General features: G+C 53.0%; 1 protein-coding gene across 1 annotated transcript in view; it reads right to left on the bottom strand.

The window, feature by feature from the left end:
* The window catches only part of LOC105703016, a gene marked incomplete at its 3' end in the record, with an annotated part of 37,082 nt that extends 22,686 nt beyond the window's left edge, over positions 1-14,396 (bottom strand). Inside the window, exon 1 of the mRNA XM_012431060.1 lies at positions 13,877-14,396. The remainder of the gene's footprint in view (positions 1-13,876) is intronic.
* Positions 14,397-18,493: the final 4,097 nt, after the last annotated feature.

Below are 18,493 nucleotides of genomic sequence, written 5' to 3'. Positions count from 1 at the left end.
TTCCGGCTTCGCAACCGCGTGGGCACGTATCGCGACAGATATACACCTAACTTCTAAACTCCAGGTTCACACTTTGGCTCTTTTTCTCTCTGGTCCTCTCCCTTCCCCATCCCTCTGTCTCGCTCACTCCATTCAACCTGGATGCACGTACTATCACTCTTGTGAACACGCGCCCTTTATTCCTCGCCCTTTCCGCCTACCAGTTGGTGCGTCTCTCTTCCTCCTCCACGCTTTCCACCGCGGTTTCTCTCTCTTTCCGAGGCTATTGTCGAGGGTGTACGTCCCATGCGCGATAACTCCGTGGGCAAACCCAAGAGATAGCGGAGAGAGAGAGAGAGAGAGAAAGAGAGAGGCGGCATTCTTCAGGTCCCCGGCTCCTTTATGGAGGATTTCTTCGAGGATGAGGAAGGATACGGGATGAGGTGTGCGACTTTTCCTCCTCCCAGGATATCGCCGTAATATTTCCCTCCGTTGCTTCCGACGGTGGGAAGAACACAATGGGGAGAAAGGAGGTTAAAGCCATCCACGAGGTAAATGAAATCCTGCGGTTCAAGAATACCCTGGAAGAGATACCAGGCAAAAAAAAAAAGAAGTACAGGAGATGGGAAGGACGTGTCCGTCACTTTTATCTTTTTCTTCATTTAAACCGGGGCGATACTTTCGACGTCTCGAAACGCGGAAGTGGGAGATGGCGGAAGTCAAAAGGTGCTTTATAGCTTCCTCGTGGAGAATCTCTTCGGGAAGGGAGAGAGAGACGCGCGATGATAGTTTTCTTCGGGGGCTCGGAGAGCTTTTTTGTCCGGAGCTTTTATAAGATAGAAGGAGGCCGACGGGGAGGGGTATCTGGGCATCTCTCTCGGCTTCCTCCACTCGTGGCCTCTTTATTCCGATTTTTGAGCACCGCAGGATCCATCTTCTTAGGAAATAAAATAATAAAAAGGAATACTCTCCTTTTAAGTTATCCACTATCAGGTCACCTCGTTTCTGATAAACCGCGAATACATGTGTACACATATATATATGGAACGAAATTGCACAAAGCCCGGTCAAGCGACCGGAAATACGCGGAGGGCATTTCGAGCCGGTCACTTCGGATTCCGAAAACGTACTCTCGGCCACTCGGTACGTGGGTACGGTACGCACTTAGTGCGTAATCAGCGCGATTATTCGCATACGTGTCCGGCAGGCTTACTCGAATAATCGGGCCGATTCGGTGCACCGAATAACCGTGCCGGATACATATCAAGTACCGAGCACCAAATCGGTGCGCATCGAGACGCCGGAACGAAATCGAAGAAACGACGAGCTGATAACGGTTATCGGCTCCACTTATGGTGGGCGCTCGTTTATGGCGCCCCCTAATTCCACCTGTTCGGGCTTGCGACGCCCCGAAGAAAAGATTTACGGCGCCTAGACGAGTCTTCGGGGCGCGGCCCGGAAGCGCCTTATCGTTATCGGCCGATTTCTCCGAGTCGTCGGAAGTCGGTGTAAACTCGGCCTTATCACCCCAGGTGAAAACGGCGCGACGAGTCGCTCGTCGCGGGAAAAGGAGAATAAGTTTAAAAGGAAATACCAGAAATCCCACGATGGCCGATCGAGGTCCTCGTTAAAGGAAACGACACCAGCTCGGTGTCGTCTTTCCGGCCAGACGTTGGGAGGTAAAAACTTAAAAAGGCCGAAGCGACTCATCGAGGGCAGATCGAAGCGGATCAATTGGATCGATCGCGGCCCACTTATCCCGCCTGCGGTCCGGACCGGAATCGATCGAGTCTGGATATCTCGTTTCGACGCGGACCACTCGGAACCGGCTCGGACGTCTCGGTCTCTATCGATCACCTACGCTTTCCTCTCGTCCGAGTCGATAGATCGATAAATCTCGATCGAGTCCGAGTCCCCGAGCGGAATGAACGTCGATGTCGGGTCTCCCGGAGTATCCCTCCGTAGCGACCGGATTGCGGTGCGGTAGCGGAGTTTACGCGCGGTTCTGCCGTCGAGGTCGACCCGACTGACCCGCTTCCGCTCGCGGAAGAAAACCGCGGAACGGTACCCGTCGATCTTCCCATTGGAGATAAAAATCGAAGAAATCGAGGAAATCGCACTTAGTCGAGTGCGGCAATTAGGACGGAGGGTATTTACAGTCGACACGCGTGGCCGCGCGATAAATCCGTCGACGCGGCCTAAACGTCGCGTCTAAACGGTGTTGGTGTCGCACAGACGGATGCGCTCCCTCCTTGTCCCGGAATAACGCGGCCGTCGTTTCGGTACTTTTTATTTCCCGGCCGGTATATAACCGCGCCGTTCATCTCGATCTTCCTTCCGCGTTTTTCCTCCGTCCTGCGGGCCGCCTGCGGAGGATTTATGGACCACCGAGTGGACTCTCGTCCCCGGCGTCAGGAGAAAAATCATCGAGGATCGAGGGCGCCGGAGAAATTCGATTCCGGATAAGTCGAGGCAGGGGGGATAAAGCCCCGCCGACTAGAATCCCGGAAGCGGCCGCCATTATCGGATTGCCCCGACGACGTAAAGTCCCCGAGGCAAATTGATTCCTCGGACTTTATTGCGAGCTCCACGGGGAGACCGTAAGGATATATCGACGAAGAATCGATCGGCTCGTCCGGCGGCTTCGACGCGGTCGTTGATCACCCCAGGCTATTCGATCGGAGGAATTAATTCGGAAGAATTCCTTCCGAAAAAGAAAAAAAACAAAAAACAAAAAAGGAAAATTGAATTGCACAAAGCAAGACGCGCTCCTTTTGAAGCTCCCTTGGATCACCATGGAAATATCAATTTGGGGTGCGAATGGGGTCCTCGACGAATTTACCGCCACCTCTTTCGGGCGTAACTAGCCGAGGGTGAAAGCACTTTTTCCTCCCCCGGGTTGTCCGGGTTGTTCGCGGGGATCGATTTATCCTCCTCGAAGACGTCCTTATGCCGAGGTAACTAATGTTCCCTCGGTTCAATCATTCGGCTGATTTCGCCCGAAAGGGCTTTGCGTTTCAGACCCACCCTCGTGTCGTCCCCGAAACCTACCCTAACTCTATGGTGCCTTAACCACCCCTTGCCTTGAGTCGACCCCGGCTACCCCAAGGAGAGGCCAGCGACTCAAAATCGCAAGGGGTGGTTCCCTTTCTCGCGACGACCCCCAATGGCGACTCCAAAAATCGTCATCCACGTTCTGGACGAAATTCTCGCCGAGGGCCGCGACACCCCGTCGTAAAACGTAAAGGGTCCTCGTCCAATCCTCGCCTTCCTCGGCTCGTTCCCCAGGAACAAAGGGGAGCTTTTTATTAAAGAGCCTCCCTCGTCGATTTTTCCCAAATAAAGTGTCCAGAGAGGATGGGAGCGTCGACTTGCATCTCGCGCGATTTCACGCCATGGCTTGCCAAAAAAGGAGAGACCGTAGATGATCGAAGAGGTTGCCGAGGAGAAAATCGCCGGAGGAAGAGAGTCGACCTCCTGTGCAATTAGCTTCGAAAGTCATCGCGATTATCTGAAAATTAAAAAAAAATCCATCGGGGCTAATTTTCTTCTCCGAATCTTATCAACTAGGATAAGTGTCGTTAACCAGTCAGGGCAATCGATTTGTAAAATTACGACTCCTCGTTCCAAATGTTAAAAAGAAGAAAAAAAAATTCTGGAGAATCTTTCGCCCCACCCAGTATAAAACCTCAATTTGTCCGCAGGTGTAGGTGCGTCATCGGAGGTGAGCCCAAGAGGGTGCATTCTCGCACCAGGAGCCGATGGAGCAGAAACGATACAAGTCGAAGATTTGTACCCACTCGACTGGTCACGCAATGCTTCGGCGCGTTCAATCGAGCTCTGAAAACACGCGAGAATCGAGGTGGTCGATTCTCGACACGAACCCCCAAGTTACGCGAACGAGTTCCCCGTCGGTAGATTTTAAAACCGGGGCCCTCGGAGAGTGCCCTCGGAAAAGTTGATCCCAGCATCCCAACACGGGTTTTCGAGGTCCATGGAGCGAAAGACATCGGAGGTTACAAGGCGGTTCTTCAGATTTACACGTATTCTCGCGTGCCTCCGCGAAGTTCGCCCCGCACGGGTGGTCCGCCATTTTCCTTCCCGCTATCATCCCTTAACAACTCCACGAAGAAAGTTCCCCTAACGACTCGTTCCCGACCATCTCCAATGTTCCAAAGTCGCCAAATACGCGATCACGGGTCGCATCGTCGAGGAAGGAGACGGGAGAAAATGTAAAACGAGGAGGAAAGGGGGGAAAACGGGAGGAAAGGGGGAAAAGCCAGACTTTAATGGCCGCGACGAGTCGAGTCCCTCGCGGCCAGAGTTGTCATCTCTCTTCGCGTATATAAAGCACCCGTGGTGCACCCTCCCTCTCCAAGGTCCTCATGCTCAGCTGCCTGAAAATTACCAATACCCTATCTCCGTAATTCCCGACTGTAAAGAAAAAAAGAATGGGGAAAAAAAACGTAACCAGGGAAAATGGGCCCGCTAACGACGGCGTAGTATCGATATCGCCATGCCGGTGGGTTTAAAAAAGAGAACTGCAGGGAATATCATGGCCGCCCTCCCCGCCGTAACTTCCCGTTTCATAGTTTCGGGAAACCGTGTCTGTTTAAAGCGAACAAAAAAAGGAAATAATAATAAAATCCGGGAGGATAAATTTAGCGGCGCCGTTTCCTGCCCATCGGTGGCGGATAAAAAAAAAAGAAAAAACTCCATTTAGCCCCGAGAGTACGGAATGCACGGGCGACTTCTTCCTTTTCTCCATTTTTTTCTTTCTCTTCGTTTTTTTTTTTTCCTCACTTGCAGCGAATGCAACGGAGCGGTCAGGTATATACCGCATTACCGCAATGCCGCAACGGTGCAGCCGAACCTCGGGATAATTTACAGCGGTACTTTTTTATTTTTTTTTTTTTCCCGTGCCCCATGTCGCCTGGAACACGTTTAGAGAAAATCGGGGAGGACGAACCCTCGCGGATCGTCGCAGACCATAAAACAAGGAAGGGAATATCGAGGATAGGGAAACAACCGACCGACAATTAAATCGAACAGTCCCCTAGGTCATTTGCGACGGAATGGGCCATTCTCGTGGGCACTTCGACAGTCATCGTCGAATCCCTGTCGACGAGGACGGTTCCATGGGTCGTCCCTTCGTCTCGGAATATCATCAGGGATAGGACGTCCCTCCGCTCTCCAAGAGATGCGTCCACGGTAGGAAAAGAGGGTGCGGGATAAAGAGCGATAAACCGAGGCGATCGCGAAGTAGGACATCGAGTTGTTCCCGTCTCTCTTGCGGGAAGAAATGCGATCGTAAAGGCGTCGCGACCGGGTTTACGGGGCGTCTCGTGGCGCCTCCTCGATGGGCCCGAGATCGAGAGGTCGACTAATCGGAGATGCCCTTTAGAGGCCCCTGGTATAATATCTCGATCGTTCGATCGATCGACCGGTATAAAATGGTATACAAGGAGAGAATGAAAATCTCATTTGTGGGGGGAAATATTAAGGCTGTCGCGGATACCACGGATATCACGGAAACGTTATCACGATTCCAAGGAGAATCGTGAAGAGGAGGATCCAACGAGTGGGTGTTCCTCTCCAGGTTCCAGGGCCTCGCCGGCTGCGAGGGTCTCGATCTGGATCTGGATCTGGATCCAGTTCGTGGGCCCCGGAGCGGGCCGAGGAGCGATCGAGGGATAATCGGATCCAGGGCCGACGTCGTGACGCTCTCCACTCCCGGTATAAATCATTCGGGCCGATCCCCGCGGAGCGAATCGCGGCGCAGAAGTCGCTGCAGCGAGCGAGGCCCTCGCGCGATGTTCAGGGCGAGGCGTCTACGCGGCATAAATCGCGAGTCTCCGAAATAGACGTCGAGCGTGCGTACGTCTCTCCTCTCGTATACCCTCTCTCCGCTCGTCCCTACCATGGGGTCCATCACGCTCGTCTCGATTCTTGGCGGTAATCGAGGGAACCTCGTGTCGCGTCTCCGTCTCTCGTCTCGCGTCTTCCTCGCGCCTTTCTCGCCTCGCCGGCGCGCAATGGTCGGCGAGTTCCTCCTTTTCTCCCGGGATCAAATTGAGTGACGAGCAAATTCGGTCTTGGTCTTACGGTGACCCGACTATCTTTAGGATGAAGATAGGACGAAGACGGATATAGCTCTCATAAAATTCGTAAAATGAGCCTCGAATTCGCTAGGAAGAATTCAAGAACCTCGAGGGAACGTCTCTGGAATTCCAGATGACGAGGAAAATCCTAATCGCTGTTCCAAGGCACGATCGTTGGAGGTATCTCCGATCGACGGGGAGAAAGTATCGAAGAGTATCGGAGTATCGAGGTCCAGGGGACCCCTCCGACCCCTGGGGGCCCGATGGAACCGCGATCTCGATCGGCGCGGGACGATCCCTCGGGACGAATTGGCTTCCCGGGATTCGGGTATCGCGGATCTCCCGTGGGAGATCCAGGATAAACATCCGCTCCGACGAGGCAGACGCGGAAAGCGGCCAGACGGGAGGCGCGAATTTGGGATGGGTTCGAGTAAAGGGGGACCAGGCTGGACGAGGATCGGCGGGAATCGCCTCTCCCGGATGGCTCCCATCCCCCGGGCGCCGTAAATTGCCGACCACGTGGTCGGTTACGTATGAGGGACACCGGGAGGAAATTTGACAGGCCATCCGGTCGGAACCCCGTTTGACGAGGAGCAGCGACCTCGTCCGCTGCGTACTCGCGAGGCGATGGACCAAGAGAGTGCGCGCGGCTCATAAAAAATCGAGTACGTAGAAGCACTCCCGAAAAAGTGTCTGGACTGGACAAGCTCCCCCGTGGACTATCAAAGCGTCCCATCAAGGCCACGAAGCCCCGTGAAATCGCTCGATCGATGCCTCTCCCCGTTCCGCAGTCCATCGCGTCCGGGAGTAATCGCGTTAAGCGACTCAACTGGACTCGTCTCATAGGAATTACAATCACCGGCAAAAACAATGAATGAGAGGGCCGCTCGCAGACGCCGCGACGACGAGCGCATGACCGATCAATTTCGTTAAAGAGAGAACCGGTCGTCGTTAATTCAATCCACGATACCATTCCGTGCGGCGCTCCTGGGAGCGGCCTACGTCGCTGCAAGGTGCCCGACACCTCGAGAACTCGGCGTTTTAAAATTCCCCGGATAATCCTAACGCCACGGCGCGCCTCCCGAAGCATCATCTCCCCCCAGGAGTCTACCACTTTGCCTGGAAAAAATAAAAAAAGAAAAAAAAAATACAAAACCCATTCATCAAACTCCACTTTCCCGGAATTTTCATGAGAGCGAGGCGGTGAGCACGAGCACCCATTCCGTGTATATTTGGCAGGAGGCCCGGAAACGCGACGAGCTTTTCCCTTTCTTCCTGGTTACGCGGGATTTTGATCGAGGCCAAGCTTCCCTCGGGAGGACTTTCGGACGGTTTCGGATGCTCCAGGATGCTCTAGGATGCAAATCGAGATCTGGGGCCCGAAAATCCGCGGGCGAAATCCCGGCCCCTCTTTCGCGCACTCCCGACATAAATGGACCACCGTTCGACAATGGGACAGTCCTTCGGGACGCGGGGTCCCGGTCCCCGATCCGATCCCCCGGGACCCCCCGAAACTCGTCCTAGACCCGGCGAGCGCCCTTTTCCTCCGCATACCCACCGGACCGGTGTGCGGCCGCGTACTGCGCTTTCGAAAAACATCCGCGCGCGTTTCCACCGGGCGCGGCTCGAAAGCGAAAGAGACCCGCTCGTAAACGCATCGACGTTAAACCCGCCGCGGATTTAAGGTCGATAAACGCGCTCTCGGGACTATCTCGGCCACACGCCACCGACTCGCCGATGAAAAGAGAGGAGAAGCCCGGAAACGCGAGGATAGCCGCGATTCCGCGTCGCGGCCTCCGCCGCGAGGAAACGTCGACGGTTTCTTTTAACCGAGGACGTGATCCGCAATCGTTCAGCGGCGTCGAGGAGCGCCCCGGTGCCCTGATACCATGCGATAAAATCGTTGGAATATCGATACGCTGATTAGAAGCGACCGACCCTTTCATTGTGAATGATTTTAATTCGCATTTTAATTCCAACTTTAATGCTCATTTTAATAATGCGCACGTGTACCAGATGTTCCATCAGGATTTGCCCAGTGGTCATCGGGATTTCCTGACTTTTTATATTCATTGCCACGGGGTTACAATAATTACGGTAAAATTACCGAGCACCTGTAGGTAATCGTTACATGCTCATGTGCCTCGATTATCCTCTAGGGTACGGCGATATCTTCGATATCTTTTTTTCTTTTCTGCATCAAGGTCTAAAGTGCAGGCTGCAGCTGCACTCGTAATTAACGGCGCGAACTTGAGCCAAATAAAGGTAAGGAGAATTCCCCCGTCGTGGGAACACCTGGGGATCCTCGGTCGCTGTCGCCGGTGTGCGCGCGAACCCGCCGCGTGCACGCTCCTGGCCGAGAGAGCTACTCAGGAAGTCGGCGTTACATACGCGTCGCGCTTTCCGCCGGTTGCGTAACGCGGAGTCGGCCGCATGTGCGTGCACGCTCGCCCGTGTGCGGGAGTGCGTCGCGAGGGCGAAAGCGAACACGGGTACGGGGACAATTCGTCGTGAGATTCCCGGGATACGCATAGTCGATCGATCCGCTATGGGATCGATTATCGGGGATCCGGAACGACGGCGGAAGTCGATGAATCAGAGTAGAGACGGAGGCCCTTCGTTTCGCTCCTTTACGACTTCCTCTTTATGGTTTCGTCACTTAAGCTCGGTCCACCGTCAGGAAGGAACGTCGGGGGAGGAGCTAAACGAAGGAACGACGAGGAACGATGAGGAACGACGAGGAACGACGTGTAACGACGTGGAACGACGTGGAACGGTCAAGAGGGAACGAGTCAAATTGGCCAATTACCGCGCGAGTCGGCTCGGGGTGCAGGTCCCTTCTTTACCACGGTACCTCCGTCCGACCTCCCACCTCCACCCGCGAAGATTGCCCCTTGCGGGTTCCGCCTACGGAACCACCGGTCCGCCACCTATCCGCTCATCCCCATATTCCACAAATTAATATGATTCCCGGTCCGACGATAATTTCTTTCCCCCAGGAATAAATAATATTGGAAGTCTCCCGACCACGCTCAAAGTGTACTCGGTGTCCAAGATCGGCGAGTTCTCACCAAGGTGATCGGTGATCCAATCTCCGTGAGAAAGAGAGAAAACACAGTGAACCCTCCCCGACGCGTCCCTCGAGTTTTCCAGCACACCTCGCCATTTTCCAGAACAGTGGCACGGTAATGGACTCGCGATGTGAGGAAGGAACGCGTCCACCTTGCGAGACATTCCCGGCGCGCATAAATCGCACGCCGCGTCCGCGACTCGGTACATTCGATTTCTAATATCTCGTCGCGGAGTCGCTAAGAGAAGGATCCGTCGTAACGTCGAAGATTCCGCAGGACGTTTCTTCTCGACGGATGCAAGTATAGCCGATCGCGACATTTAACCGAGCGAACCGCTCGCAGCGCCCCCGCAAACCGGCCGAGTGGACAATTACTGAGGGATTGGTATTACGAGAAGTAAGCGCATTGTGCAACGAATGCCAATGTCACGAATGTCGCGGGAGTAATTAGATCAAGACCGCGCTCGTGGATTACCGTTGCGCGGGTTAACGAGGTCGGCGCACCCGCTCGGCGCACGTGCCCGCAAAATTCATGGACCGGTGACGTAGGCAGCCGCTCGATTCCGGGATAACTTCCCATCCCGAAACTCGATTTCCCTTTCGGCTTCCGGTGAATCGGGACGAGTGGAGAATTCGGAGTTTAATAAAAATCGAGCTCGCCCCCACTTCTCGACGGGCAATCGCTTGCCGCGCAGAAGGCCGCGGGGATGGAAGGAAAGGGGGGCCGACGGTTCCGATTGATCCGACCCCGATTAAATTCCGTAGGCATAATCGGCACGTCGCGAGACGTCGAACGGTGACGGCGCTTTTCGAGGTAACCTCAAAACAGAGCATAAAGAGTGCCACTGTGCCCAACGCACGAGGGGCTTCAAAAGTGTGTCGGGAGGGGCCGTAGCATGTAAAATCGGGTCTAAGCGTTTCGCGCAGTTCACGACCGTGTTCTTCGTTACGGGGACGAAATTCAGGATGGCGTGGCAGTGGATAGAATTACGGGACCAATTTGTGGGATTACGACGGGACGACTTATCGGACGTTGGGCTATCACTCGCGATCGACGTAGAGGGGTTAATTGTTTCTTGCCGGTATCCTTGTTCGGATTCGCGCTTAGGTCGTTCTCCTCGCTACCCGCGTTTTCGGCCCACAGGACGAACGCACGTCGAGGGCGCGCGGTTCGCGGGGGTCCTGAAAAGGGTCAACTAATTTTTTCGAACCACGGCCTCCGCGTTTGAGCCGCCGCCTCTCACCGGTTCGCGTATGTAAGCGCGAGTGCGTCGCGTTTACGCGTGCGTCCTCCCGTAGGATTTCAAGGGGCACGAGGGAAAACCTCGACCCGGCGTACGGGCTTCCGTTGACGTTATTAATTATGCCTGCCTCGGGCCAGCGGGTGTATTTTTTCCCCCGAAATTCCCACGGCTCGTCTAGGTGCGAACGCCGCGATTTTGCGCCGAGGCGCGAAGTACCAACCGCGATGAATGGATTAGCCGAGCTCGAAACAAGATTTTTTTTATCCTCCGGTCTATATAGTTCCTCGGTTTTACGAGGAACTATCCGAAACCTCGGTACGGACATTTCCGGGATAAGGGACCGCAAATTTCATTAAAGGGTAACCACCACTCTAGCGGCAGAAAAAAAAAAGACCTAATTCTGACGATTTATTTTGGGAGTATGAAAAAAGGAATTGGATTTCCTTTCAGTGGGTTTATTCAACACATGTTGAATCTTTACATTTTTTTTTTTTTTCACCATAGAATCAACTGCATATTGTTTTTATGATCCTAAAGTATCGTTTAAGCCAAAACATGGATTTTTTCAAAAGCCTAGAGTGGTGTTACCCCTTCAGATCCCCCCTAAAAGGCTGCCTTGAGTAGCTTAAAATGAGCCCTGGTCTCAGAATCTCGGTCTTGGCCTCATATAAAAGGTAAAACTGAATCCGAAAGACCAGGACCAATTTTCCTCGTCACTCTCTCGAAACGAGGGTACTCTCGATATCGCTGATAGCGCGCCCCGCGAACAAAGACTCGAAAATCATACCCGATACCTACATTAATGGAGGTTCGCGCGTCCCTCTTCGCGCGGAAACAAAGAGACATCAGATTGGATACCGGGTCTAGGCAAGAGCCGCGCTTATGTCGCATTTTAGTATTCCGGTGGGACAATGCAGAGGTGCCGCCATGAGCCGAGTCGATTTGCCCGTAAAAGACGCCTGAAAGGCTGACGAGCCCTTAATTGATAGTGAAAGCCCAGAAGAAAGGATTAAACTCCCCCCGGATTTCCCCGTGCGTGTTAACTAGACCTTCCGCGTCCCTTTTGTCCTCGGACAAAGGGAGGTCCCAAAATGCTATCAGGAGAAATATCGAAAATTGATCAATCTTGAGAGCGAGATCTCCCCTCGTGGCGTATCATTTTGTCATATACCCAGTCTTTTCAGTCGAATTTCATTTAAGTCGTCATTAGTCGCACGAGAGCCTGCAAACGAGAGGAAATCCAAGCCGAGCCGTGGCCAAGGTCCGGGCGGGAAATTCGAAGATTAATGGGCCCTAAGAGGGCCTCTTGGGGTTCTTCTCGGAACGGTCGAACCCGAACATGGCGCCAGGCCCACTCCAAATTCCCAGCTCGACCTCGACCACGTGGGCCCGTCGATTCTAAAGCTAGGAGAAAGAAAAAGGAAAGGAAAAGAAAAGAAAAAGAAAAAAAAACAAAGACAAGGAGTATGGTTCTCGCCGACAAACGTGAGCGGCGTCGCAGGGCCGATAAAAACGGCCGGCCAAAACAAACCGGGGTCGAGAGAGTCCCGGCGAAGACGCTTCAACGGGGAAAAGAAAAAGAGAGAGAGAGAGGATCGATTGCCTCGCGAAAACCAGGGAAAGAGGGGAGATAGAAAAAAAAATAAAAAGAAGAAGCGAGCGAAAACTCGAGCGGAACACGGCTCGCTCCCGAGATCCGATGCGACTGTTTTTCTTTGTCCGTCCCTCTCCCTTGCTTTTTTCGCCTCTTTCTCCGTCTCCCCTTGAAGCCCCTCTCTTATGCAATGCGAATATTAAAGAGCCGTAGAGTGAGTTCTGCCGTGAGCGCGCACATCGGTGCGTCCGAATGACCGAACAGGGTGTTCTCCCAAGTCGGCCATTTTTCCACAAATCCGATCTCTAATTTATCAGCTACTTCTGAATATAATATTTAAGTATAAATGTGAATAATTGGAAATAATTTGAACAATCGGAAATTAAGCATACGAGCCTTCCGTCGAATTCGCGTGGACATCTTGCCCTGCACTATCGTTCGTTTCGTGAAATGCCGAATTGCGGGAAGCATCCTGTATACGAAAGTCTGGATGAATGAAAAAAAAAAAAAGAAAAAGGACGGAAAAACGGATAGTAGCTCTGGCGCGCTCGAGAGCTCGGCTCTGACTCACGTGAACAACAGGTGCGTACCCGGCAAGGTGTAAACCCCGGGCTGGATATTTGTCCCTCGCGATTCGGCACACTTTGCCGGCGAAAACCACTGCGTACGTATAAATGCCCGTCAACAAAAAAAAACAGCCCTCGAAAGAAACGAATCGCTGCAAGGCGGGTCGGAAATTTCTCCAGCGATGACGCGATTCGCCTTTATTGTCCCGGAAACGAGTCCGAGCTGGCCGTTCGAAAAGTCCGAAGAAATAAACACGTCGAGGCAGAAACATTCGGTATAATTTGACGAAAGGTATTGCCGAGTGTTTTGGAATGCGTGTCGCCTTGTTTATTATTTATCCTCGCGCCACTCGAGTCCCGTCTATCCCGGAGGGGAGACGAAACGCGGGAGGAGATTCTAATTTAATAAACGGCTGTAAAATAAATTTGGAAAAACCCGAGGCTCGAGAGCGGACACGGCTCCATGTTTATCCGACAAGAGCCCATGAGGCGAATTCGAGGTAAAGAATAAAAACCACCAGAAACAATTACTTTTTTTTTTCCTTTTACTTTCGTTTAAATAAAGAAAATATAAAGCAAGCCTCGACCCTCGTCGGAGGACTTCCTAACCTCACCTTGCGGCTTCTCGAATTTCCGAAGCGGGCCGCGAGGCGCCCCGTGGACGGATCATTTTATATGGATATTTGTACACGAGTTGCGAGCAATAGGACTCGAGTACCTCCTCCTCCCCGTTTGTCCTTCCAGACAACTGCAGTTGCAAGTGCATCGGAGTCAAAACTAAGGTCGTGAAGTTCGTCCATGGAGCGCGCCACTCTAAACCCAAGTCACGTGCGAAGGCGGACTCGATGCTCGGCCGAATTCGCTCTAAATTCCCTGGGGGGCCCTCCGAGAGAGAGAGAGAGAGAGAGAGAGGGGGGGGAATTTCCGGAATTCGACTTCGCCGAGTCCTTAAGGTGATGTAAAAGTGGCGTAATAGAGGTCTCGTTTATGAAACTTTTCTACGAACCGAGTGCATCGAATCGTTTCCGAACTCGGCAAAGGGGGTATAAGGAAGGTCATGATACCCATAAAATGTGAATTTTTTTCTTAAATTTGTCTCGATATTTTCGAAATTTTTTTTTTTACAAAAAATGATATCTCACGAGTATCGGGACCTTTCTTATAGCCTTAATGTCCACGGTGTGAAGTTTGAAACGATTTGGTACACCAAGTTTTAAGAAAAGTTCCATAAACGATTGACTCCTCGGATGGCCGCTTTCACATCCCCTTGTTAGCGCTAAAAATAAACCACGGAGACCACCTGCGTCTCCGGGAGGACTCACCTGGCAGCGGGACGATCGCAGTCTCGGTAGATCCGGATATCCGACTAAGAGGGTAAAAACGCACTCGAAATTTCCACACACTTTCCACCCTTGATAACTACCTCTCCTCTCCCCTCGATCTACACGAGCGCACTGCCCGAATCGCGCGGATCCGCGCGCCGGCAAGATGGCGGCCCGATCGATATCTCGAAGGGTATATCGAGCGATCGCTAAAAGTCGACGCGAGGTAATATTCGAAAATTGCGGGACGCCGTGCGTGATTCACGTGCCGGCGGATCGATTAATCGCAATGGCGCACCGGCGCGGCGCTCGCGCGTCGAACGTGCCGCGTCGTGAGCGCACGTGGAGACGCTCCGAAGTGGACGGCGGGCATTCTCGAGAAGTCGCGAGGCGTCGACCCGACGGCGTCATTCGCGGGTGCACGCGAGATTCGAACGGCGAGACACGGCGGAGAAAGCAGGTGGTCTCGCGAGGAGACGCGCAGCGTTGGCGGACGGACACGGTTACGTGACCCACCCGGGACGAGCGCTCGCGGCCGACTGACAAGTGACAGCCGCGAGCCGGCCCACGAGAGGCACCCACGCGCCCCCTCCCCTTCGCTCCCTTCCCCCTCCCGGCGTCGCGCGCTGGCCCTTCGCGCGCGCGAACCGATCGAACCGCGGCCAACCGGGTTTGGGGAAGGGACCGAAATTCCCCCCCCCCCCCCCCCCCCCAGCGGTTCTCCAGTATGACGAATAAAAACCAACATTTCCACGTATACCTTCCTTGGGTTGTATGTAAACACTGCGGCCGAACCTAACCTAGAATTCCGTGCTCGACACTCGGAACAGTTGGTCGACTGAACAAAGAAAATATGAATATATGTGTGTATGTATGTATGTACGTGGCTTCTTAGGGGCCTGAAATGTCGGTTTATGGGCGGACGAGCAACAAGTAAACTTGTCAGAGTCGATATTCCGGGTAGAGGGGCAGGTGCGAAAACGGCGGAAGGTCAGGGAGATAGCCGAGGGCAAGATGGCGCGTGGGGCGCGGGATTTTCGACGGGAAGGGCCAGAATGGAAGTTCATTTCCCGGGGATCGACCTTCTCCCCCCTTTGCTCGGCTCCTCCGACTTTCGCGGCCGAACTCGAGAATCCGAGGGACGCGTGCCCGAGATGCGACCTGCCGCACGGTGGAATGAAAATATTAGATTGAATTAAACGCGCCGCCTGGCAGGGAATTGCCCGCCAAAGGCAAGCACTCGGAAAGCTGCCGATCGAACCGCGGACGATGAATTTGTAATTAATGTTTGTTTTAAATTATCCCCGCGCTCCGGTTACCCTGTGATTTCGGGAGAACGGATATTCCGCCGGTTGTAATTTTTTCATTTTTTTTTTTTTCAACCCCAGGGAGATTAATCCTAACCACCTCGTGACCTAAAATCGGGTATGAAAAAATTGTTTGGCGAACGTTAAGAATTTATTATCACGTGGTTGAATGTCCGTGGATATTTTATAGCTCGCGGTGAAGGACTTTACGGCGCAAAATTCACGTTTTGCAGGATGGTTCTACCTTGGTCTACCTCAAGGACCGAGTTAGGTTAGGTGCGTCGGGTCAAGGGAAGCTTCCCTCGGATCGATCGACGGCGACCAACGGAATCGCCCGATCCAGCGGAAAGGATCAATGGCCCCCGGCCCCAACGGAAAGTCCGCGCCCTGGCGACCATGGTTCTTCGCTAAGGTGGACTGATCGCGAACTACGTCGCGTGGCGCCTAAGAAACATCGGTCCCTGCACTATCTGCAGCTCGGGTGCATCGGTCGCCGGTAAGGCAGATCTCCGTGGACCTATTACCGGCCCCGAGGACCTCTCTCGAGCGATCGAGACGACGACGGGCCGGTAGATGGGAGGACCATCTCCATGGACCTCGGAGACTGGCTCGTTTTTCATGCAAATCCCGGCGATAATGAAATTAGCTGTAATTCGTACAATCAACTAACGAAGAAAGTTTGTCAAACGACAGGGTGCCGGTTAAGGCGAGGAGCCGAAGAGAAAGAGGAGGAGGGAGAGGAAGAAGAGGAGGTACTCCCGATTCCTTCAAATTGCTGCCTCGACTCTTCGAGACTTTCGCTCTGCTGACATCAGCCACCGAGTTCCGGTGAGAGACCTTCCACTGTAATTCGATTTAAACCTGGGTGGAAATCGAGTTACCAGGTATAAAAATGTACATTTTTCACGTCGTAGGTAATCGCGGAGGAAAATTGTCCCTGGGCGCATCCACTTTTTCCAGGACTTAATAAAACTGATAGAGGTAATGGAGGGAACTTACATTATCGAGTGCATTAAATGGCGGTATACAGTCGCCGGGAGAGAGGGAGAGGTAGAAAAGGAAACTTCCTCCTGGTTGAGAGGGAAAAAGGGATACGGGCTGAAAAAGAGAGACTTCGGCGGAAATCCACAAAGACACGGGAAGGAAACATACGGGAGCGGAACGGGGGAGGAAAAAGCTGGGAGAAACGGAGCAGAGGAACGGAGAAAATACGGGAGACTTGTTTTCCCTCCCTCTGTGAGAACGATCGATGTTATTCGACAAATACTTCCGTGTTTCTAATATTAAATAGAGTTTCAGGAAACGGCGAAGGAAAACGGAAGGGGTTCTTTTTCTTTGGTTAAAGGGAGACCTCGGCTTGATTTTCTCTCTTCGTTGCACGGGTCAAAGGTGCACGGGGCATGTAAAAGGAGGGAAATTCTCTTCCGTCACCGTTAGTGGCCGGCGCGTTACAGTGGGGACTCCTCTATTTTTTCCTTCTTGTTTCAGGCAACAAAGGCGATGATGGACGGCTGACTTTTTCCTACCTTGCACCCCATTCACCCCTCCACGAAAATCGCCCACCTTCCGACGAGGCCGCTCGATACCGGCGATTCCCCTCGGAAGGTAAACCTTTCTTAAACAAGAATCAAACAGAATATACGTTCAAAGCAACGATAACGATATTTAGCCCTGCCTGGAAACTAGGAGAGAAGCAGGGGAAGAAATGAGGAAACGAGTATCTCTGTCCACCCTTCCCTTACAAGACATCCCTGGACGTTGACGCAAGGAACGAAGGAGAGAGCTCCTTGGCCCTATTTCCGACACCCTGGGGTCAGGAAGGATCGAATGAGAGATTAAAGACGAGCGCCCATTGAATGTTTCGTAGGAATCAAAATAGCCGGCGCAGTCAAAGGCAAGTTTAAATTGAAGAGGCCCCGAGAAAGAGGAGCAAGGCGCCTCGCAATTAGGGGCGATATTAGTCAAGATAATTATTTCCCGTGGCGTCGGTACGCCGAGCGACAGGCGAATGGATTCGGCCGGGAAACAAATTATCGCTCGAAAGGTCCGAGTAATTACGCGTCCCGAAAAGAGGGGCGACTCAAGGAAATAAAGCGAAATAAAGGATCCGCTCGAGCCAAGACGGAGAGCGGCGCCGACGAGGAAGACGTCGGCGTATTAAGTGCGCTTTTACCGACGAGACGCCGCGGCGTCGTTCGCCTGATGAAAGCGCTCCTTTATTATTTTCCCGCTACCCCTTTCCCGGCCCGAGGAGGCCGCTCTCTCCATTTGAATCACAAAGGACCGAGGCCCTCGATCCCAGAGGAGCGCCGAAAGCTCGGCCGGTCAACGCCTCTTCGGCTTCTCCGGACTTCGAGCCGTCGCCCAGGGTCGATCCGACTGCGCCACCGATTCCGAGGAAGATCGTCCACACCCCGGATACCCGATAAACGGAAGAGAGAGAGAAGCCAACCGAGTTATCCCGGATATTTCCCGGCATCCCGGCGCTCGGACGTTCTGCCCGAAGGAGCACGCGCGAGTGGAAACGGAGCCAGGATGATTTCGTCCTGGGACGGTGGAATGCCGAAAGCCCAGGAAACGGTGAAATAATGTCTTCCTATTTGTTCACTCCGAATGCCTTCGAGCATCCTTCGAATTTTTCGCAAATCTCTCTCGCCCCGTTCGGTAAAATATCGGAAGGATGGATACCCAGGGTACATCGAAGGTCCAGGGAATGCAGTTAATCGTGTCTATCCTTGGAAAATGCCTCGAGCTTATGGATCAAGCCGAAGCTTTCGAAGGGTGCGATTAAGGTACTTAACTGAGCGTCGGTACCGATGAAGTCGAACCCCTAAAGCTCGGCAGCAACGACGTTATCGAGCAAACGATAACGGCCGATTATCGGATTAACAACCATGTCCGTGCAAGGCGCCATGTACGACACGTGGCTATGTACCTGGTCAATGGATTGATTTTAATGGGGCGGTTTGAGGTGGCACCTCGGTGGAACGGAAGTCGAGGTCCATCCCAGATAAAGGAAACCACTAATCATACATTCTATTTCCACTTTATACCCCTTTCACTGCAAATGGACAATCTGATGTCGGGTTAAAACTCGGTAGGGTCGTTAGAGAGGGTCCGGGGAGTAACGAGGTCATTGCGGCCATGCAATGGTTGACCACGGCGTTAACGATAACGCCCAGTAGCGCAATAACAATGCAATCGTGATCGGTGGGCAAACTTTGTTACATTCGGACAGGTTTGGCATTGACCGATCGTCCAAACCTATCCGAGAGTGTGGCATAACATTTTCGGAACACCCTTCGAGCCC

Source organism: Orussus abietinus, unplaced genomic scaffold (genome assembly GCF_000612105.2).
Source record: "Orussus abietinus isolate OABI.00-Male unplaced genomic scaffold, Oabi_2.0 scaffold175, whole genome shotgun sequence".
Taxonomy (NCBI): Eukaryota; Metazoa; Arthropoda; class Insecta; order Hymenoptera; family Orussidae; genus Orussus; species Orussus abietinus.
This window is presented reverse-complemented; position numbering and strand designations above follow the sequence as displayed.